This window comes from Hemiscyllium ocellatum, chromosome 8 (genome assembly GCF_020745735.1).
Source record: "Hemiscyllium ocellatum isolate sHemOce1 chromosome 8, sHemOce1.pat.X.cur, whole genome shotgun sequence".
Taxonomy (NCBI): domain Eukaryota; kingdom Metazoa; phylum Chordata; class Chondrichthyes; order Orectolobiformes; family Hemiscylliidae; genus Hemiscyllium; species Hemiscyllium ocellatum.
Window position 1 is genome coordinate 3,875,767 of NC_083408.1, and position 23,670 is coordinate 3,899,436.

Sequence of the window (23,670 nt, forward strand, 5' to 3'; positions counted from 1 at the left end):
AGGTACACAGATCCTTGAAAGTTGCCACCAAGGCTGACAGGGTTGTTAATTAGGCTTACAGTGTTACACTTTTATTAATAGAGGGTTTGAGTTCCAGAACCATGAGATTATGCTACAGCTGTACAAAACTCTGCTGTGACCGCACTTGGAGAATTATGTATAGCTCTGGTTCCTGCATTATAAGGAGGATGTGGAAGCTTTGGAAAGGGTGCAGAGGAGAATTACCAGGATGTTGTCTGGTATGGAGGAATGTCTGATGAGGAAAAGCTGAGGGAATTGAGGCTGCTTTCGTTGGAGAGAAGAGGGTTGAGAGATGACTTAATGGAGACATATAAGATAATCAGAGGGTTCGATGGGGTGTACAGGCAAAGCCTTTTTTCCAAGTATGGAGACGGTGAGCACGAGGGGGCATAGCTTTAAATTGAGGGGCTATAGATATAGGACAGATGTCAGAGGTAGCTCCTTTCCTCAAAGAGTAGCAAGGGTATGGAATTCTTTGCCTGAAATCGCAGTAGATTCGCCAACTTTAAGTACACTTAAGTCGTCATTTGACAATCATATGAACATACATGGAGTAGTGTAGGTTAGCTGGGCTTCAGACTGGTATGACAGGTCAGCGCAACATCGTGGGCCGAAGGGCCTGTTCTGCACTGTAATGTTCTATGTTCGATGTTCTAGCTACTGTCAGTACCATGACAGCCTTGGCATTGTCAAGCATCACGTTTTGCTCCAGCTCTCAGTTCAACCAGCAGGGCTTCATCAGAATTCACAAAATTATGACTGAAAAAAGTCTTCCGTAAGAAAGAACACCCCCTTCCAACTTCTGGATGTAATACATATTTTGTGGGTTAAGCTTACTGTGGTAACTAGAGCCTGCTGCATGCTTCCTGGATGCAGAAGGAAATATCTAAATAACTTCACAGAAACTGCTTGTTCTCCAGTAATTGCCTTGGAGAATATAATATGAAATGAAAAATACGAATTACACAAAAGATCAAACATATTTTCTAGTTATTACAAACAATCCTGGAGAACTATATTTTCCATATCCCTTGCAGTTTGGATTGTCAACCTTACCATGCCTGTAACTGGTCAGGCGAGATAAATTAAGTCCTTACGTTCGCATTTGCCTCCACCTACTATTGAGTGCCAGCTGCTTGATTGGCCGAAGACTCTGGATTTCAGTCGTGCAGCGTGAGTTCAGCTGCTTTTGCTAAACTTCTTACAATCCAGACGGATACTGCAATCAATACTGATTTTATTCTACAACCCCTTTTACAGGTGTGATGAACACTATACCTGGTGATCAGGATGAGAGTGTGATGGGATACATATTTCTTGAATATATTCATTTTAAGAGACTATAATGATCAGGGGTAAGTAACCCAAATTTGCAAACAATTTTGAATTCAAGCTTCCTTGGTGACCTCACGTAAAATTGTCTGTCTTGAAACAAAACTCTTTGCACTGAAGAATAATGTAGATAATAGAAAGGCAGTATGTGACTGCTATGGTCAAGAATGGTAATCTCTGCACTGTTGTGTGATGTTTTCATGAGGGGTCCCTCAGGATCTTACCGCCAGCCCACGAACAATTTACTTTCACTTTCTTGTACTCGGAATGAAGAAAAATCATGGTCACGTATCGTATCAAACCGATGTTATTGTGAGCGCCTTAGATTTGGAAGGACACGGTTTTCGATCTCCATCACAGTTTAGGTTGTCAAGTTTACCAGTTTCTGAAATTGATCAGACAACAAAATGTTTAGTCACTGAAATCAGCATTCGCCTCCATATACAAGTGTGTGCCAGCTATCAGAATGGCTGAAGGCACTGGATAAGTATTGCAGCTCTTATCAGCTGCTTTCGTTAAACTGCTCACACTGTAAAAAGGGTGACTGCATGAGTTGGCGATATTTTTTGTCAAACTTTCAAAACTGGTTTGCAAGAAAGCAGAGCATAGGTAGGGGAGAGGCAGACCATAACTGTGAAAAAGGGATTTTTCCTAACCGTATAGACCAGAGAGGTTATTGGCAAGTAAACACTTCAGGACCGGGCTGATGAAGGGGCAGCATTTCATTGAAGGGATTTGGATATTTTCCAGCAAATCTGTTTTTCTTTCTGATGTACAGCATTCACAGTTCTTTCGGGTTTTATTTGGATGTTTTCTGTTGTTCTAGCTAAATAAGAGCTTCAGTCCGTAGGAACAAAGCAAGCGTTAGAGATGCAAATTTTATGTGATTGCCATGGTCGGATCTTGTTTGTTGCACTGCTGTCGCATGCTTTCGAGAGGAAGACCCAGACCAACCGAAACAGCAGCTGTCCAACAATTTCCTTTCATGTCTTTGAATTCTGAATCGAGGACCACTTATAAACATATTGGAACAAACATATTTTCTGATCACTGCAACAGTACCTGGAGAAATTAGATTTCCAAATTATCCAGTGTCCACAGCTGAAATTAGTCCTGAAGAAAGACATTTTAAACGAGCTCTTGTATCCACAATTGGCTGATGGCTGATGTGAAAATGCTAGATACTCATGGATTCAGTATCACATTCTTTGATCAACTGTTGTTATGAAATAGATCAAATTCAAGAGGTAGTGGGACAATGGATAACAATAGTTTTTTTCTTTTAAACTTTCACAGGAAATTTGAAAGACACCACAGCAAGAATGAGGGGAGCGGAGGAGATGTGAACTCAGACTGTTCAATCTATTTATCCTTGTTTCAGAGTTCAGCTATCTTTCTGCTCGACTATAATCTGAGATCTGAATATTGAAAGGACAAGCAATTTTCCACTGACCAGTTTTGAATAATTTGCATGGATGCAACAATTTTCTAATCAAACAAAATGTCCAATCTCTCAGAAAAATGAAAACATTATAGACATATTAAAGAAATTTTGTAAATGTGACTGCTATAGGTTGGTGTTTGTTGCAATACTCTAACATGGACTCATCCAGAAGCCCCTCCATCGAACTTACAGGAAGTGGCACGAATTTCCTTTCGCATTGTTGAGTTCTGGATGAAACTAAATTAAGTCACAAGTTGGTCTAAAACTTCCTTTGTGATCACTGCATTCATTACGGGAATCTCTTCTGCCTTGGAAGTGTCAGAGTTTCCATATTGGAAATTGGTGTTACAGCACAAATTAAGTGATTTTAAACAAACACTTGAAAAATTCAACCATTGATAAAGCTCTGAAGGTGGAGGATATCAGCATTATTAACTTGTTTATTGAATCTTTACATTGAAACTCCAATTTGGCAGTTTAATCAACCCTCCACATCCCATACAAAAAGGGATGAGTTCGATATTCAACATGAGTCTGTCTCATTAATTGTAACTTTAATTCCACATTCCTACCTACCTGAAAATCTTTCACCACCCGCTCTCAACAATAAACTACTTATCTTTGCCTTTAAAATAATCCACAGCTGTGCTTTACTAACGTGTCAGAGTTTCCACATTTTGAGAGAAAACAAATCATCTCGATCTGTGTTAAATGGACAACCGCTGGCGTTGAGACAGTAATCCTTCATTCTCGTCTCTTCTGTAAGAGGAAACATCTTGTTTCAATGAATTTGCCTCTTCCTCTCCTAACCACAAACTGATAAAAGCCTAGACTATCCGAAATCCTTTTGTATGACAAGTCGTTCAGTAAGTACTTTTCTGGTAAGCATTCTCCGAATTGCCTCCAATGTATTTGCTTCCTTCCATAAACAGGGTGACCGATAAGAATTACAGCATTCAAGATGCAAGCTCAACAGTGCGCTCTACTTTTGTGTTTAAATTCCCTCACGATAAAAAGAAAATATTTATTCGCTTTCCTAATTACGTACTGAGTCTGTATGCTAGAATTTTATGATTCAGGTAATGTTACACTCTGATCCTACTACATCTCAAAGCTATGGAATCGCCCTCTATTAAAAAAATGTTTTTCTTCCAGTCAAAATGGACAACTTCACATTTATCCACTTAAAGCTCTATTTGACAGGTCTTTGATTACTCACTTAACCTATGTTTACCTATAGCATCACAATGTCCTCTGAGGTTTTTCTTTAATCTTTCTTTGTCATGTCAGCTTGATATTCATTCCTTCGTAAGTCATGGACTGTGAGTCAATACTTGGAAAATTTGAGCAGATACAGATTTATTTTAAATGGCTGCTCAAGTTATATGATAATAACCAGACTGATCTCCAGTTAATTCTCAGTTCCAAACAAGCACCGAAGCAAACACGAACATTCATGTAAAATAGGCTGAACCATTGAATCTAATTAGAGAGTACCAAAATAACAATAGCCTTCTAGTCAGCCTCTCTCTCTTTCTCTAGAAAACACACACACACACACCATGGATAAGGGAAATTCTTGAAATGTAAGATGTCTGGAAGGCAAATGGATATTATAAACTTCCACTGTACTATGACAACCTTTTAGCCAAACAACAATGGTTGACTCAGACCCGTGGACTGTGCCTCTTGCTTGATGTGGGAGCTTAGGAATGTGGCTCACGTTCCTGACTCTTACACTGGCAAGAAGTGTGTCCAGCTGCAGCTCTTGTTTGACGGCATGACGACTCTGGAGCTGCGGATGGATGCACTGTGGAGTATCCGCGATGCTGAGGATGCTGTGGATAGCATGTTGAGTGAACTGGTCACACCACAATTTAGAATTGGTGAGGGAGACAGTGAATGCGTGACCAAAAGACAGAAAAAGAGTAGGAAGGCAAGTGTCTCCTGCAGTCATCACCCTCCAAAACAGGTATACCGTTTTGGATACTGTTGAAGGAGATGGCTCACCAGGAGAGGACAGCATTTGCCAGGATCATGGCACCGTGTCGGACACTGCTGTTCAGAAGGGCGGGAAAGCGACTCGTAGGACCATTGTCATAGGGGAATCAATTGTGAGGGGAATACATAGGCGGTTCTGTGGCCGAAAACGGGACTCCTGGATGGTACGTGCCTCCCAAGTGCTCAGGTAAGGGATGTCGTCAATCCGCTGCAGAGCATTCTAAAAGGGGAGGGTGAATAGCCAGTTGTCTTGGTGCATATCGGCAACAACGATTTAAGTAGGAAACGAGATGAGGTCCAGAAAGCAGAATTCAGGGAGCTAGGAGAAAAGTTAAGAGGTGGACCTCAAAGGTAGTGATCACGGGATTACTAACAGTGCCACGTGCTGGCCAGCATAGAAATCAAAAAATAGATAGGATGAGAGATGGTGAAGGAGGGAGAGGCTCAATTTGTTGGACATTGGGACTGGTTCTGGGAAAGTTGGGACTATTACAAAATGGACGGTCTACATCTTAACTAGACTGGAACCAAAGTCCTTGGGGGAGTTTTTGCTACTGCTGTTGGGAGGACTTAAACTAATGTGGCAGGAGACTGAGAACCAGAAGAGAAAACAAGTAGGTGGTGTGGTGGATACTGGAGACTGTAAGAATTATGAAGAAAGCATTTATAAAGGGAGGAATAGGCAGTCAGTAGATGAGGGCAAAACAAAACTGGTAACCTGAAATGCATCTACTTTAATGCAAGGAGTATAGTGTGATGAACTTAGGGCTTGGATTACTGCCTGAGAGTATGACATTATTGCCATCACAGAGGCTTGGTTGAAGGAAGGACATTATGATTGGCAATTAAATGTTCCAGGATATAGACGCTTCAGACAGGACCAGGAGGAAAATGAAAGGGAGGGGTGGAGTTGAATTGCTGGTCAAGACGATGTCACGGCTATGCTAAAGGAGCACACTATGGAGGTCTTGGGGAGTGAGGCATTATGGGTGGAGCTGAGAAATAAGAAGGGTGCAGTTACAATTTTTGGGCTGTCTTACAGGCCTCCCAACAGTGAGCATGTGGTAGAAGAACAAATAGACAAAGATGTGTTAGGGAGGATTGAGGTTATTAAGGTGGACAAATCCAGGGACCGGATGGGATTTATCCCATGCTGCTGAGGGAGGCGAGAGAGGAAGTAGCTGGGACCCTGTCAGATATCTTTGTGGAATCCTTAAACACAGGTGTGGTGCTGGAGGACTGGAGGGTAGCCCATGTTGTCCCCTGTACAAGAAGGTTTGTAGACTCATTCTGGCTAACCAAAGACCAGTGAGCACGACGTCACTGGGAAAGTTGCTGGAGAAGATACTGATGGATAGGATCTACTTATATTTAGAAAAAAATGGGTTTATCAGTGATAGGCAAAATGGATTTTAGCCGGCAGGGGAGACTGTGCCTGAACAACTTCGATGAAGGAAGGGCTGTTGATGTCATATACATGGACTTCAGTAAGGCGTTTGTTAATGTTCCCCATGGTAGACTCATGGAGAAATTGAAGTCATATGGTGCGCAGGGTGTTCTATCTAGGTGAATAAAGAATTGGTTGAGAAACAGGAGACAAAGAATAGTAGCTGAAGGGAGTTTCTCGAAATGGAGCGGTGATCCACAGGGGTCAGGGTTGGGGCCACTGTAGTTTGTAATATATATAAATGATCTAAAAGAGGGCACTGTTGGTATGATCAGCAAGTTTGCAGATGACACGAAGATTGGTGGAGTAGCAGAAAGCATAAGGAGCTGTCAGAGAATACAGCAGGATATAGATAGACTGGGGATTTGGGCGGAAAAATGGCAGATGGTTTTCAATCCAGACAAATGCGAGGTGATGCATGTAGGCAAGAATAATTCTAGTGCGAATTATACAATAAACGGAAGAGCCTTGGGAAAAGTTGTTGGACAGAGAGATCTGGGCGTGCAGGTCCATTGTACCCTGAAGGTTACTGCACAGGGGAGTAGAGTAGTCAAGAAAGTTTGCTTGCCTTCATTGCACGTGTTATTGAGTATAAGAGCTGGCAAGTCATGTTAACATTGTACAAGACATTGATATAGCCACATTTAAAATACTGTGTACAATTCTGTTCGCCACATTACCAAAAGGATATGGACGCTTTTTAGAGGGTGCAGAGAAGGTTTACGAGGATGTTGCCTGTTATGGAAGGTGCTAGCTATGAAGAGAGTTGAGTAGGTTAGGTTTATTTTTATTAGGAAAAAGGAGATTGAGAGAGGATCTGATTGAGGTTTACAAAATCATGAAGGGTATAGACAGGGTGGACAGAGACAAACTTTTTCCCAGGGTGAAGGATTCAGTAACGAGAAGTCACACTTTCAAAGTTAGAGGTGGAAAGTCTATGGGGGATACAAGCGGTAAGTATTTCATACAGAGGGTGGTGGGCGTTTGGAACGCGTTGCCAGCAGAGGTGGTAGAGGCAGGTAAGGTAGATTCATTTAAGATGTGTCTGGACTGATGCATGAGTAGGTGCGGAGCAGAGGGTTACAAATGTTTAGAAATTGACTGACATGATTAGACAGTACATTTGGATCGGCTCAGGCTTGGTAGGGCCGAAGGGCCTATTCCTGAGTTGTACATTTTCTTTGTTCTTTTTTGTTAACATATATTTCGATTTCATGTTGTATTTATTAGAAGGTGCGAGGTTGGGAATCACTTTTGGCAAAAGAAAAAGGACCGGAATGTCCTTGGTTACGTGTCATGAACAGAATTCATACAGGGCATCCATTAACCAGGACAGGAAATGAAATGGCACCCTTTATGACACAATGAATCATGTGTAGGAGTTGTGGAATGTTGTTGAGGCAGTATTTGGACTATTGTGGACAGATTTTCTGATCGAAATAAATCAATGATCTCCTTGTCACAGAGGCAGGGCAAAGCTGTTTTATCAGAATAAGCTCCGGGATGATGGTAACACGAAGGGAGTGTGAAGGAAATTGATGTTTAATTGGTAGCATGGTGAGGGAATAAGAGTTGATTGTATTGAAATTTGAAGATTATGGACGAAAACGCATTATGTCCAGAGGAAGACATTAATGGCATAGGAAATTACATTTTGCCCATGATACATGCTTAGTTTTAGTTTGTGTACCTCTGTGAAGCTTCCATGTTGTTTGGCAGAGAGCTTCAGGCTCTGAATGGACTCTCTTGCCTCAATGTGCAGTTGATGTGTGACCCTGCAATGAAAGTTACATTGTTCACTAATCTGTCAGCAGCTGCAATGCATTGCCTAACTCCTGAAAATGTTAGCCGTTTCCAACAGCTGCTGACCCCCATAGGGAATACGTGTCTGCCTTCTCGGAGATGTCCTCCCTCCTTACCGTCAACAAGCCATATTAATGTTTCCATTGTGTGCCATTATCAGTGGAACCAGGAGGAACGACATAGAGCAGTCTCTGTTTGATGGATTTGCCTTGTTTGGTCATAGATAACATCATCCTCTTTCTGGACAATGGGCTTGACCGGCTGAATGTGCACCTCCTGATGTCATAAGAGACGCTCAAGAACCTGACTGGGCAACCGGTAGTTCCTGCTTAAAGCTCATGTGTTTGACTGGGCTCTTTATCTTCATGTGTAATAGCCAGCAGACAATGAATGAGCTATTCCTATTCTTATCCAGTAGAATTGATGGGCAGAATGAACTCCTCATATTCCTGTGAAGTGAGGTTGAGCTGCTGAATGAGCACATCTCTTTACTGCATTAACGCACAGTGTCCAGCATAACTGTTACATGAATGTTACCAACACTCTAACAGCATAAGCCTGAATGCTGTCCGGGTCTTCCTACACATTGGCACAGGCTGCTTCAGGAGCTGAGGGAGGCACATTGTTCTGAACATTACATGATTTTCAGTCACCACCTCCACCTCTGCGATTCTGATGAGGGGACAGACACCGAGGCACAAATAAAGATGTTTGTTCTGTGGATCTCCCGCAGAGATGTCCCAAGAATGAGGTGGTACATGTTGTAGAACCACAAACATCTTCTTTGTGCTGAATCACTCCAACCGGTGAGGAGGTTACCCTTGATTTCCATTAAGTTCCATTTTCTTCAGGTTCCTGGATACCATCCTCAGTTAAACACTGCACTGCTGTCAGGTTCAGTCTTGCTCATGTCAGCAGGTCACGGTGTATGTGTACGGTGTGTTTCCTTCTCACATAGGGGAGTGAACATCGGGACGTCTCTATCCCAGAGAGGTTGGGGAGATGGATCATTGAGATAGTGGGAAGGCAGGGATGGATGGATGTTTGCAACGGAAGGCTATCCAGGAGTTGGGGCCTAGAGAACATCAGCCATGATCCTATTGAAGGAAAGGCAGGCTGTAGGAGCTGAATGACCTACTCCTGCTTCTCATGTTCTTGCATTCTGTTATTGGAAGGTTCATCATTGATATTTTCCTGGACGTCCTGTGAAGAAATGTAGTCAAACAGACAAGAAGATTTTGTGAGCAATTTCTGGGTACAGTATGGGGGCTGTAATCACTGTGAATCTTGGTCTACAAAATTACTAATAAATGCAGGCGGGGAACTTCTGTAAAGAGAGAGGAGGGGACTGTTTCACAGTAACACTCACTGTTTTCCCAAGAACGTTTTTCAATCCACATCAAATCATGTTTGACTGTATTCAGTGGCTGAATGGTCACCTTGGTGTTCGTTCACCAGCTAGTAGGATTAAGTAGTCTCCAGCTGCTTCTGAGTAGCATATTGAAGGGCTGAATGGAATGGAGTGAAGTACTACTGAGGAACAGGAGTGGGTTTCTGTCCCACCAGGCACCAAGGTTGTGGCTAATCAGATTGTGATCTCAGTCCCACGTTCCTATCTGCAGTTCGTTATCCTTGAGTCACATTTTTTTAAACTAACACACCTTTAAATAAATGCAAACACACAGGTAGCACAAACCTCTGGGGCAGAGAATTCCCACACAAATGGCCTTTTGAGAATTCATCCTTATCCCTGATCCTACCGAGGTTAGAGAGTCATTGCTTCTTTTTCTAGTCCCACTCCTCCAGACGTGACGACAAATTATCAGTGTAACTAAATGTGTGATACGGTAAATGATGCCGGTTTCTTAAATTTGTAAAAATAATTAATCTAAAACTAAAACAACATTACTTGAAACAAGATGGATACATCAATGATAAAAGAGTTTGAACATTGATAATACGTGCATCAACATTTATTTTTCTATAAATCTGAGACACAGAAACATGTACACAAAGACACACACACGCACGCACACACACACACACACACACACACACACACACACACACACACACGTGGGAAGGCAAACAGAAAAAAATGAAACTCTGCAGAATATTAATTCGAAAGAGCTTTGTCCAAATAACAGTTAATTTCATGATAAAAGCAAAATTGAGATAGTTCCAATTGTTATTATGCCTCTGCAGTTATTCTGCCTCACAGAAGCTGCTAGCACTGGGGTTTCGTCCCGGAACAGTTGGATTTGGCTGAATTCCCTTTGCTGCAGGCAGTGGAGATATTTCAATGAATCATCAGCAGTAACCCTCAAAGAGTGCTAAACATGGCTGATTGGTTTTCCGCTCGCATATGTTGCTGTAGAGAAGTACAAGAAGAGACGGAGAAATGGCCGTTGTTTCTACGACAGGTTGCATTTGCTCCCTCTCTGATCTGAAAAAAGCATTGATTTGACCCAAACACCAATCTGGACTAGGCAAGGTCTGGTTTAATATTCTCCGGATTGAATGACTCCATCCCTGTTACCTGCTCCGTTCAGGAATGATTTGTAATTCATAATTTGAAGGCATATTTATATGTGTCTGCTTAATATTTGTGCAATAAATTCATGTCTTCCTAGTACCTGTGTTAAAATGTGTATGTTGTTTTCTAAAATTAAATCCTTAATTTTATTCGCTCATCCCTCAGCTACGCCCCAATGCACTCTCCTCAGGGTCTTATATGGTTCAATTTGATCAGCTCTCATTCTCAGGTCTGAAGTACTCTGACCTTGTACAGGCCATGAAGGACTTGGGTGTGGGATCAGCCAAGGTTAGTTTCCAAGGCTGGAGGAGTCCAAACCAGAGGGCAAAGATTTAAAGTGAGAAGGGAAATTAAAAAGATACCTGATTGATAACCTTTTCACTCAGAGGGTAGTGTGTGTATGGAGCGAGCTGGCAGAGAAAATTGTGTAGGCTGGTACAATTGCAACATTTAAGAGGCAATGGATGGGTATACGAATAAGAAGGGTTTAGAGAGTTATGGGTTAATGTTGGCAAATGGTTTTACATCAGATTGGAATGTCTGACCGGTGCAAATGAGCTGAACTGAAGGGTCTGTTTCCGTGCTGTATGACACTATGATTCTATCAGGTCTACATTCCAGCAAGGAGTAAAGTGAAACATCTTTGAAAAGCATCTAAAACAATTGCATATCTTTTCTTTACATTTCAGGGTTCATTACTACATACGATACATTCGATGTAGTCTCAGCATTGTCATGTACAGATGCAGTAAAATATCCCGATGATTATACCCGTTAGCCTTTGCATGAAACAGCAACGTTCAATACACTTCCCTCATCACTTGCTGAATCTGCTGACTAGGTTTATATGGCTCATGTACCGAGACACATACATCCCTCCGTACCAATGCATTCTGCGATGTTCTCTCAGTTTAAGTAGGTTACTGTTATTTTATCTCTTCTGAGCACTGACTTCCCTTAGCGCTTGATATACTGTTTTCTGCCAGAGCTTTGCTCACTAACTTCCCCTGTCGGTATCCCATTGCAGAGTCTCCATATGCTGTTAAATGACTGTCTTGGTAAATGAACTAATTGAGCTCCAATCCAATCAGTCACCTCATGCAGATCATTGGTATAGATTGTAAAATGTTGATAATGTCACACTGATCCCTGAGGCATTCTGCCAAGTTACAACTTTACCATCTGAATATAAACATTTGTCCTTAATGTTTATTCCCTGAGAGTTTACCAGGTTTCCCCTGTTGCTGGGCAGCAAGCTAGAACGGTAGGATGGTCTCATCCGACACTGTGTAATGTATGTATGTAGCGGGCTGAATGACTTCAATCTATTCCTGTGGAAATCCTGAGAGGGCAGAATGGTCTCCACCTGTCTCATTATAGCGATGTTGACTGGCTGAATGGGATCTTTCTTTACCTCTGTAACATTACTGAGTGGTTGAGTGAGCAGCATATGGGTTGGGGGCAGTAGCTGGATATTCAGCCCCTCGCGCCTGCTGCACCATTCAGAATGTGCATTGTTGATGTGAATGTGACTAAACATCCCCTTCCTCTCTGTTCCCAATAAATATGGATTATCTTGTTCATCAAAGATCTATGGAACTGAACCTTGCCACTTCGGCACGAGAACATCACAGATCACGCAGCTCATAAGAGAAAGGAACATCCCTGTCTCAGTCAGAAATGGGAAGGTCCTTATTCTCAAAATGTGTTTAAGGAGTCGACAATTAGAAACATATGTCGACCATTCTGCCCCGCAAGCCTGTCCACATTCTCATTAACTCTCCTGAAACAAATACCAAATTCAGCCTCCACTGTCGTCGTGGAAAGACGATTCCAGGCACCACAAGATTATATGAGCAACGAACCCTGGAGCAGAATTAGGCCATTCAGACCATCTTGTCTGCCATGACATTTGCTAAATATTTATATCTCTGTATTAAAGACAGTGCGTGCTGTATGTGGTGTTATGTTCGTGTGTTTGTGTGTCCATATCTCTGTGCGTATCTCTGTGGGCCTGTGTTATGTGTGTTAATGTCAGTATCTCAGTTTGTGTGTACCTCTGTCTGCATCACTGTGCAAAGTTGGTTTCGAAGTAAAGAGATTGAAATTGGGATCAAAGTCTCCCTCCAGCTCCCTTTGTTCGCAGAATTAATAGAATTCCTACAGTGTGGAAACAGGCCCAATACATCCACAGTGACCCTTTGAAGAGTAACGCACCCAGACCCGTTCAAATGCTATCCTATGTTTACTCATGACTAATGCCCCTCACCTACACATCCCTGGGCACTATTGACAATTTAGCATGGCGTATTCACCTAACTTCCACACCTTTGGACGGGTAGCTGGAAAGCCGAGCATCGGGTGGAAACTCTCGCAGACACGGAGAGAATGCGAAACTCGACACAAACGCCTAAACGTGGAATCGAGCCCGGGGGTCCTGGCACTGTGAGGCAGTAGTGCTACCCTCTGAGTTTTGTGATTAGATTCAGACAATACTACCCTCTGCTTGCCTCCCCACACCACTGCATCAGCGGCAGAAATTTTTACTCTCTGAGAAGATAACAAAACCATTACTGTGAATCTCTCAAATTAGGAAGCATAGAGCTGTTTTGTCCGATACTGAGCAATTGTGTTCCTGCGTCATTAGCAACACTAAGGGGCCTTTTTCAGGACTTCTCAATACTTTCTCATGTAAGTTTAAACCATTACAAGTCACAGAATGAGAAATCAATTCATCTCATCTCCTGACAAAATGGTTCACTCAGAGGTGAGCATTTCCATTCTGACGGACCCAAGTATATTTGCAACCCTCCATCTACCAGCATTGTGTGTCTGACCTTGCGTGTGTGTGTATTCCTGGTGCTGTCAGTTTGGATCGTGCTATGATCTCTCTCACTCTCTCTCCCTCCCAGTCTGAATCCTCGACAGTTGTCATTCTCTGCCGCTGTCAATGCAGTAGGTTGGGGAGGCCAGCAGACGGACAGATTATTTCATTTTTCAGCACCACAGAGACGGTCAGATCTGCACTTACATATTGATACTCACAGAGTCAAATACAGACACACGGGTACGAGTGGTGGTGGAGAGATAGATATCGGGCTCTCCCAGCTTGTCTCTTTCCGTCCTTTTCCAGGTTGTTTCTCTTGGAATGCGAAAAATGAAGGGCGGGAGTGAATGTGGGAGTGGGGTTCCCTGCTATACATGCCGGTGTGGGTTGGCGGGGGGAGGCAGTGGAGATGGTGATGTGTCCAGAAAGAATCAGTCTTATTAGTGAGAGAGATATTGTGGAGGGTAAAGAGAGACTGAGAAGGGGATGCTGTTTGCATTATTGAGAGAGGTGGAACATGAGCCTTGTTCAGGCATTTGTGCTATAACAGATATACAGTGAGGGTGAGGGAGCAGAGAGAATATGGTGACCCTTACCCTGACAGAGTGGGGAAGGTTATTGATGCTTTTCCCGTATTGCAGGACATTTCTTAAAACCGCAGATTCTGCACTGAGCTGGGTGGTGAGTTCAGACCATTCTCGATGGATCTTGTGGTATGGCCCCCTCTGGGAAGAGAATAATCCTCTTCTGTATCAGCCCATCCACTAGTACCTCCGTGCCCCTGTCGACAAACCATGGTGTAATTGCTCCTTATCTGCCATGCTGAGGGTAAACTGGGCAGGGCAGCTCCAAGCTGAGAAAGCTCAACCGTGTGCCCATTGGCATTTTAAAGATGCCACTAGTGTCAGGGATCACGGAATATCCAGGATCATCCGGGCAATGGTGAGTACCTCCAGCCATGATGGGTGGGAGAATCGGGCTGGTATTGGATGAGAGGGACACCATGGGGTGTGGTGGGTAGTTAATGATTTGAGTTCCATAAGATAGCACCAGGAAACGAGCTCAGCCTCGTGCAGACTGTCCCTCTGTCACACTCTGTGAAAATGTCACTGAGAAAAATTATTGTTAGGTTCAACCCAATGAGTTGAAGACTGCTGACCACAATCCCAGTGACAACGCTGCAGCTGCTTGTCCAATGCTCTCCATCAAAGGGAAGGAGCTAAACGTTACCTTACACTTGGAAAAAAACGACAGAGTAGAGGGGGTGGTTGAGATATCAGTGGGGTGCACCAGTGGGCTAAGTCATCGTAATTCTATTAATTTCAAAATAGAGATGGAAAAGGATGAACCAAGTCTAAAACTTAAAGTTCTAAATTGTTGATGATATTAAACAAGAATTTTCCAAAGTCGATTCGGGCAGATATTCGCTGAGAAGGGGGTCAGTTTGGAAGTGGGAAGTCGTCGAAAATGAGATGTCAGTAGGACAGAGACATTATGTCCCTGTTATGATGAAGGGTAACGCTGGTACGTGTAAGGGATGCTGAAGGATTGGAGAAATTAAAGTTCTGCTCACGGATAAGAGGGAAGGATATGTCAGGTATCTACAGTCGGAGTTGAGATTTTGTTTCTTAATTCATTCACGGGATGAGGGCGTCCCTGGCTAGGCAAGCAACTATTACCCATCCCTAATTGCCAGAGGGCAGTTAACAGTAAACCACATTGCTGTGGGTCTGGAGTCACATGTAGGCCAGACTAGGTAAGGATAGCAGTTTGTTTCCTTAAAGTGTGTCAGTGAATCAGATGGATTTTTCTGACAATCGGAAAGGCCATCATTGGCCTCTTAATTCCTGATTTAAAGTGAATCATCAGAAGAGTCTGAAGGCAACAAGAAATATTTAAGAGAGAAATTGGGAGCATAAAAAGACGACATGTGACAACTTTAGAAAATAGAGTTAAGGAGAAGCCAAAGGAAGTCTACAAATACGTCAAGGAGGATGAGTAACTGTGGAGAGAATAGGACATCATTAAAAATCAGCAATGCTGCCCAGGTAGACAGGACGTGGGGGAAGTACTGAAAAAAATATTTTGTATCCATATCAATGCAGGAGTATATGGAAGCTAGAGAACTTGGGAAATAGGTAGTGACATGTTGGAAAATGTCTGTGTTACAGGGGAGCTGCTGGAGGTCTTAAAACATACAAAGGAAGGAACTTGTCTTGGCTTTTATTAGATGTACGCTATACTCTATGGGAAGCTAAAGAAATGATCGCTGCACCCCTTGCTATCCTCAATAGCCTCAGGTATAGTGCTGGAAGCCTGGAGGTTGGCTAACGTGGTGCCATTACTTAAAGGATTTAAGGAGGGTAACATGGAAAAGCCAGCGAGCCTGACGTCAGTGGTGGGTGAGTTATTGGAGAGGATTACAAGGCATTGAATTTTCACGCAGTTTGAAAGGTAACGACTGATTAGGGTTAGTCAACATGGCTTTGTGCAAGCAATGTTGCGTCTCACTGACTTGACTACTATTTTTTTGAAGAAGCGACTAAGAAAATTAATTGAGGTAGAGAGGTGTACATTGTCGATATGGAATTCAGTAAGGCGTTGAACAACATTGTGCATGGTCATATGTTTAACAAGGTTATTTCATATGAAATACATGGAGAACCTGCCATTTGTTTACAAAATTGGCTCAAAGGTCAGAGACCGAGGGTGGTGTTAGAGGGTTGCAATATCTGGGAAAAGTTTGCAATGTTCCCCATGCTATGCAGATAGTCTACTTTATGGAGTAGTCCACTAGCAATGTCTAGCTTAGCCGTTACCTTACCCAAGTTTATGGTGTCTGGGCTGGTTCTGTGAAGCAGATTCAGACTTTGAGGCAATGAACTATTTCAGCTGATCTGGCAATGTCTCTATTCAATGTGTGCATTCTTGTGATTGGTCCCACTGTTGTCTCACTTATCCAGTTATTCCAATCCCCCCATCTCCTTATTCACATTTTAACCGAATTATAAGTTCATTAAGTATTTGTTTTTTCTTCTGGATCTTTCCCTGGCCTTGGCTTTTGTCTTCCTCGTGTATCAAGTGCTGGCATTGTGGAGCTCTGAAACATTGCAATGGTGTGTGTACGGCTGTCGTTCACTTCCTGATGTGTCCCATGTGGTGCTCCATGGACAGGAGTGTTTCAGGAGATTTGGCTCTCATGTTCGACACTGAATATGCGCCTGTCCACGGAACGCCTCTGTTTGTCTCTCTCAGTTGATTGTGCTTTCAGTAACACGAGGAAGATCCTTGAGTATAATTGTAAAGGACCACGCATCTAACTCGTAGCTGAGGGGCTTGTGATTGACTACTGTTTTTGAAAAGCTGGAGGAGCTGTTGGGTATGATTTGCTAGAGGTTGTGCTGTGAGCTGCCTCTAACATTCTGGTCAATCTGAGTATTTGGTTATCCATCTCTGGTTGGAGCATGGGGACTCTAGTTACAGCATCTGGGTCTGTAACATAAACAACAAATGGAGCAGAGGCTACAAAGAGGAGAAGCTCTGGCTGAGTGTCTGTGGGGAAAGGGACATGTTGTGTTTGTCTGTGTCTTAGTCTAGACAAGCACACACTCTCACTCTCCCCGGTACATACAATGATGCACACTCTCCCTATCTGTCCCTCACATACATTCACACTCCCCTTCTCTCACGTTCCACACACGCACTCCAATCTGTCACACATGGATGCACACAGAACCTCTCTCTCTCCCGCACACACACGCACACTGCACCTCACTCTCTCTCACAAGCGGAATATGTGTGTCTCTCTCTCCCCTTCACAGAGAGGCGCTCCCTCTCTCAAAGATACGCACACATGCTACTCCTACTTTGTAAATAAAACCAGTCTGACTCCATGTCAAGACACAGATAGAGTCCAAGCAAGACTTCACGCTTATAATACATTGTCTGACCGCAAATGTTACCTCATTTACATCGATAGTACCTGAAGGTATCTCCAGTCAGTGACTTGAATTAAATTCTGTGATTTGCATTATTATCAAGCAAACTCGCACCTCCATTCTAAATTATTAAGTACTTAAGAGCCACTTTATGTGTGTGAACAATTCATGTGCATGAGTTGTACAACCCTTTGATCTTGGCTAAAGATAGCTGGAAGTGAAAATTTAACGGTGGGACCGTTGATGAACAGTGGAAGGCTTTCAAAGCAATTTTTCAACGTTCTCAGCAACAGCGTATAACAGTGAAATGGAGGTAATGTGGGAAAAGGGTAATCTGACGTGAATGTCTCAGGAAATAAGGGAGACTATGAAATTAAAACAAATGGCATTAATAATGGCAAAGACCAGTGAGAAATTAGAAGATTGTGAAAAATTTAAATGTCAAAATAATGTTAAAACTGTTAAATGTCAAAATAAAGCAACAAAAAAGGTATCAAGACACATCAGATAGGTTATGAGAGTAAACTACCTCAGAATATAAAGACAGATAGCAAAATATTCTGTAAATATACCAAATGGAATGAATGGCTAAGGTAAGCAATGGTCCTTTAGAGGGTGAGACGTGGGATCCAGTAATAGGATATGTGGAAATAGACGAGGAATTGAAGAGTTATTTAGTCGGTCTACACAGTGAAGGACACTAATAACATGCCAGTAATTGTCAGAGAGGAAGGTAAGTGAGTACCTGGAAACCACCATTCCCAAGAGAGAGATAGTGTTGGACAAGCTAATGGAGCCAAAGGAAGATAAGTCTCCTATCCGTGATGGAATGTATCCCAAGGTAATAACAGAGGTGATAAGCGAAATAGCAAATGCACTTGTGGAATTTTTTCTGAATTCACTGGAATCTGATGCAATTCCAGCAAATTGGAAAACATGAGTTCAGACACCACTGTTTAAAGTGAGGTAGACAAAATATGAGGAATTATAGACGAGTTAGCCTAACATCTGTAGGGGAAAATATTTCAATCTGTAATCAAGAAATAAATGGCAATGCATTTTGATCGAAATTGTCCAGTTGGGCAGACACAGTGTTGGTTCATGAAAGGCAGACCATGTGTCACTAGTCTACTGAAATTCTATGAAGACATTACAACTGCAGGGACCGAATAGGTGTGGGGTACTGAGATTTCCAAAAGAGATTCGAGACAGTGACGCCAAAAAGGCTGAGGCATTACGGGCAATGTATTAGCATGGATGGAGGATTAGTTAATTAACATGAAGCAACGAGTGGGAATACATGATTTTTTTTTCTGCTTGTTGATCAGTGACTGGTGGAGTGCCTCAGGGATCGGTGATGAGTCGGCAATTATTCACAGCTTACAAAGATGATTTGGAGTAGGGGACCACGTGTACTGCCTTTAAGATTGAAGATGAGACTAAAATGAGTGGCAGAGTAAAGTGTGCAGAGGACGGTTAAAGTTTACAAAGGGACATAAAGAGTTCAAGTGAGTGGGCGAACGTCTGCCAGATTGAATACAATTATAATAAATGTAAAATTCTCCATTTTGGTAGGAAAAAATAATTAAGATGACTCTTATTTGAATTTTTAAAAAAATGCTGCATGCTATTGTGCAGAGGGACCTGGGTGTCCTTGTGCATGAATCACAGAGGTTGGTCTGCAGGGGCAACAGGTAATTAACAAGGCAAATAGAATTTTGTCCTTCATTGCTAAATGGATTGTGTGTGAAAGCAGGGAGGTTATGTTGCAGCTTTAAAGGTGCTAGGGAGACCACACGTGTAGTACGTGCAGTTTTGGTCTCCCCATCTGAGAAAGGAAATACTGGCGAGTCGGGGTGCTGTTAATGAAGAGAGACTGAGTAGATTGGAATTATATATTGATTGGAATTTGAAAGAATGAGGGAGGAAAGAATAGAAACACATATAATTGTGAAGGGAGTAGGTAAGATAAAAATATAAAGGGCGTTTCCAGAAGCACGTGAAACTAGGACAAAAGGGCAAAGCCTCAAAATAAGATGGAGAAGATTTAGGACTGAATTGAGAAGGAACTTCCTGACCAAGAAGGTTGTGAATCTGTCGACTTTTTCGGCCAGTGAAATAGTTCAGGATTTGTCATTGAATATGTGTGACCTCAGATAGATAATTTTTAGAATAGTAAAGGAATTAAGAATTATCGTGTGTGGGCGGGTAAGTGGAGCTGAAGCCATTAAAATAATCAGCCATTATCATACTGAATCATGACGCAGGCTTGAAGGGCACGATGACCTACTCCTGCTCCTAGTTTGTACGTTCTTATGTAATGTTATATGGGAATTTTATTTGAGAAACTGACTGGTCGATACATACAGAGAAGAAATCGATGCAATGCATTTAGATTTTCAGAAAGATCTTGGTAAAGACTATGGCCGAGTGTGCAAACTCAAATGTTACAGCATTGGGATTAAAACTTGAACATGATTTTATAATAGGCGAACTGATACGAAGCAGTGAACAGGAATTAAACAATCTATTCTGAAGTCGAAGGATCATAGCGTGTCGTCGGGATTAGTGATTGTGACACTGCTATTCTCAGCACGTCAAACATTTAGTTGAGGGAGTCAAATGCAATATTTCTCAGTCTGCTGGCATCACTAAATGATGTCGGATTGTGATTGGGCGAGGAGGATATAAAAAAAATCACCAAAGTGATTGAGAGAAGTGGAGTGAATGGACAAATATGTGGCAAATGAAGATCAATGGGATGTGACGGTGTGCACTTCAATGGGGACAATTGTACAGCAACCTATCATTTCAAAAGGGATTGGATGAAACATGTTAGTCTTTAAAGGGATTTATGTTCTTTCTTTTATTCGTGCTGCGCAGCCTTCCGAGTCCATGCAGAGTCCTGATACCAGAAGACAATACTGGGAATGGCAATGGCATGCTGACCATTGGATATAGACCCTGCAAGTGGTGAGCTGTAACATTGAAAATGAGCTGTATCTCCTTGTACACCAGTTACTGAAAGCAATACTGCAAGAACAGAAAGCAGGCAGAAAGATAAATGGTGTGTTGACTGTATTTCTAGGGACTGACTGACAGGAGTAGGGGTGTCTTACTGCAGCTGTACAGAACCTTGGTGAGAACACATCTTGAACGTTGTGCTGTATTGTGTATTGTTTTGGACTCGTTACCTTATAAGAGACAAACCTGACATTGAGGGAGTGCATTGAAGGATGACAAGACTGATCTCTGGGATGACAGGCTTGTTATGAGAGAAAGGTTTGGAGCGACTGGGCCTGTATTCCATGGTGTTTAGGAAAATGAGTGGAGATATAAGTGATATATATGAAACTCTGACAGCGTGAGACATATTGGAAGCTGGGATGATAATTCCCCTGGCTCGGAAGTCTAAAACAAGGGGCCACATTATTATGTAAAGACAGACCACTCTGCATTGAGATCAGAATAAACGTCTGCACTCAGTGACTGGTGACTCTGGGGATTTCTCTCCCACATAAGCTGTGGAACACAATTCACTGAATATAAATAATGATTTCTCGACATGAAAGGGATAGAGAGGCATTTGGAGTATGGCTGTCACAAGCTCTCAGATGTTAGGAAGGAGGCTCTTCAGGGTCAACAGGACAGTGTTTCCCGTTCCCTTTTCCAATATTGAGGCTGGTGCTGGAAGTTCTGTCAGTTTTATCCTTCCAAACCTAGGTGCATGTTTGACTCAATTTCGTGTCTTGCTTTACCGTTTTAGAGATCTTTGAAAAGTTTATCCCATGCGTGTGTGTCCAGAGTATCTTTTAAGAAACGTCAGGAATGCGTGGAGTTCACCAGGCCAGAATTCACTTCCTGAAACTACATTGATGAAGTAAATTGGAGTTTTCAATCGACATTGATTTCAGCATCACCGTTACTGATACCAGATTTTAGATCTCGATATTTTATTAATTGTTATTAACTTGCAACAGCTGACAGAGCATTAGCCTGGTCTGGATTAGTAATCCAGTGACATGTCCACAACAGCACAATCTCCACGTAAGGACCTATTGGAAACCACACTGAGCGGGTTATTTCTGTGCTGTTTGATAGATCTGTCAAAAACAACTTCTACCAGTTTAACTATCGTGATGGGACTGAGGGCGTGGGAGATGGTCGGATTGTAATTATTCTCCTCTTAGGGGGCTGGACATAGCTGAGTAATTTTTCACATTGACAAGAAGATATCAGAGTTGGAACTGTAATGAAACAGCTTCCTCAGGGACACGGCTTGTTGTGCAGCACAAGTCTTCAGTCCTATTACAGGAATCATGTCAGGGCCCATTGCCTATGTCGTATCGACTGTGTTCAACTGTTTCTTCATGTCACTTGCAGCAAATCAAATTGATTGAAGACGGGCATCTGTAAGTCTGTGGGCTTCATGGAGAGGGTGAGGTGGATCATTCACTCAGCACATCTGGCGGAGTATCTTACCAAAACTACATCCTTATCCTTTACACTGATGTAAAGGACTGTTCCATTATTTACGATTGGGATAATAATCGAGCCCTCTCCTCCATGAAATTGTTTTACCGTCCATAACCATTTATGGCTGAATGTGTTAGTACTGTTGGTGTGTTGGTGTTAGGATTATTACAATTTCTCTATCAGATACTAGTTCTACTGTTTGAAATGCAAGCAGTTAATTATGGTGGCTTTAACAGGTTGTCTTCAGGTTTAGGTACACGCTATTGGGACATTGGCACGTTCACCTCTCCATCACTGAACCATATATCAACTTGGTTGGAATGGTAGATTGAGGGATAAGCCCAGCAACAACGTTACAGATTGTGCTTGAATTTAATTCTGCTTCTGCTGCTGTGGTCTGCAGAACCATGTCAATGTCAGGAATTCACTAATTAAGGAAGTTTGGAGAGTTAGATAATTTAAAGTATTTGCAGATGAGTTTTGACTTGGAAATGAATTGAGTGCAATGAAAGACTAGCGATGAAGGAAGTGTGAAAGAGTTATAGACTCTTAGAATCATGCAATAAACAAACAGACCTTTTGGCCCAACTCTTCCATGCTCACCTGGTTTCCTAAACTGAATGATTACTATCTTTCTTCTTTTTGCATGTTGAGTCCCACCCGGTTTGGGAACGAAGATGATCGGCGACCTGCACTCACTCTGGCATGGTTCGATGATGCCTCATTGAGCATGGCCTCCACCTCCTTCTGGACCTGTCCGGCTTTGAGAGAATTAAGCCAGTAAGGGTGTTGATTTATCGGAATAGTATTCCATACGTCTACTTCAGGTACAATGACATTAGTTCTCCCCATACGATTCTTACATATGTCCTCATATTGTAATAACAAACATTTCAATTGCGTTTTATGCTCCTGAGGCAGATTGATTACGATCCTACCCCACTGCTCAAGGACTTCTGCATTTTTAACGTGTTTTGAAGCACACCAAAATCCACAACATTTGGAATTGTTTCCTCACTCCGTGGGGCAGAAACTCGCACCTGTTTCTCCAATTCTTTCTCTCCACTACTTTCCCGGAGGGAACACTCATTTATAAGTCACATGAAGGGGATTCTGAATGGGGGATTTGGTGACAGAGGTGAGAGTTGCATCACTGCCTGTGGTCTACCTACTATTTGGCATGTATGACACGTATGACAGGCGTTAAACATATATTTCTGCTGTCCAGGTCAATAAAAATGTTTTTGTCCGTTAGCTTGAATCTTTCGTACTCCTCGGTGACGTCCCAAAGGTAGTTCACATGCTACCTGTAACACTTCCTGTCCATATGCTACCAGCAACACAATCTGGAGAACTTCAGCACACCACTCCTCTGCACTAACCTGCCGCAGTCTCCATTTCCGTCTTAGGATTCTATATTTCTGATAGTAGTCCTCAGGAATATCTCTGCCTCATTTTCAGAGTACGCATCCACACACACACACACACACACACACACACACACACACACACACACACACACACACATATATATATATATATATATATAAAATCATCCTGTTTGTCTGTTGCAAACCCCTTAGTCTTTCAGGACGAAACACCTCTGTTTGACCGTCTGTTTGTTCATGTTTTCCTTGCACCATTTCGTCAAACAGGATGTCAGCTAACTCCTTCTTCTTGTCTTTAGTTTGTGCTTCATGCTGTGACTCATGATAGTGCTATCCAGTTACTGTACACTCTGGGAAAATACCAGTATATTTTTGTTTTAGCTCCTCTGTTTCTTGGTCTTCTTGGGCTTCTGTACAACTTGGGGTATCGCTCCCAACTTGGACTCTGCTAAATCAT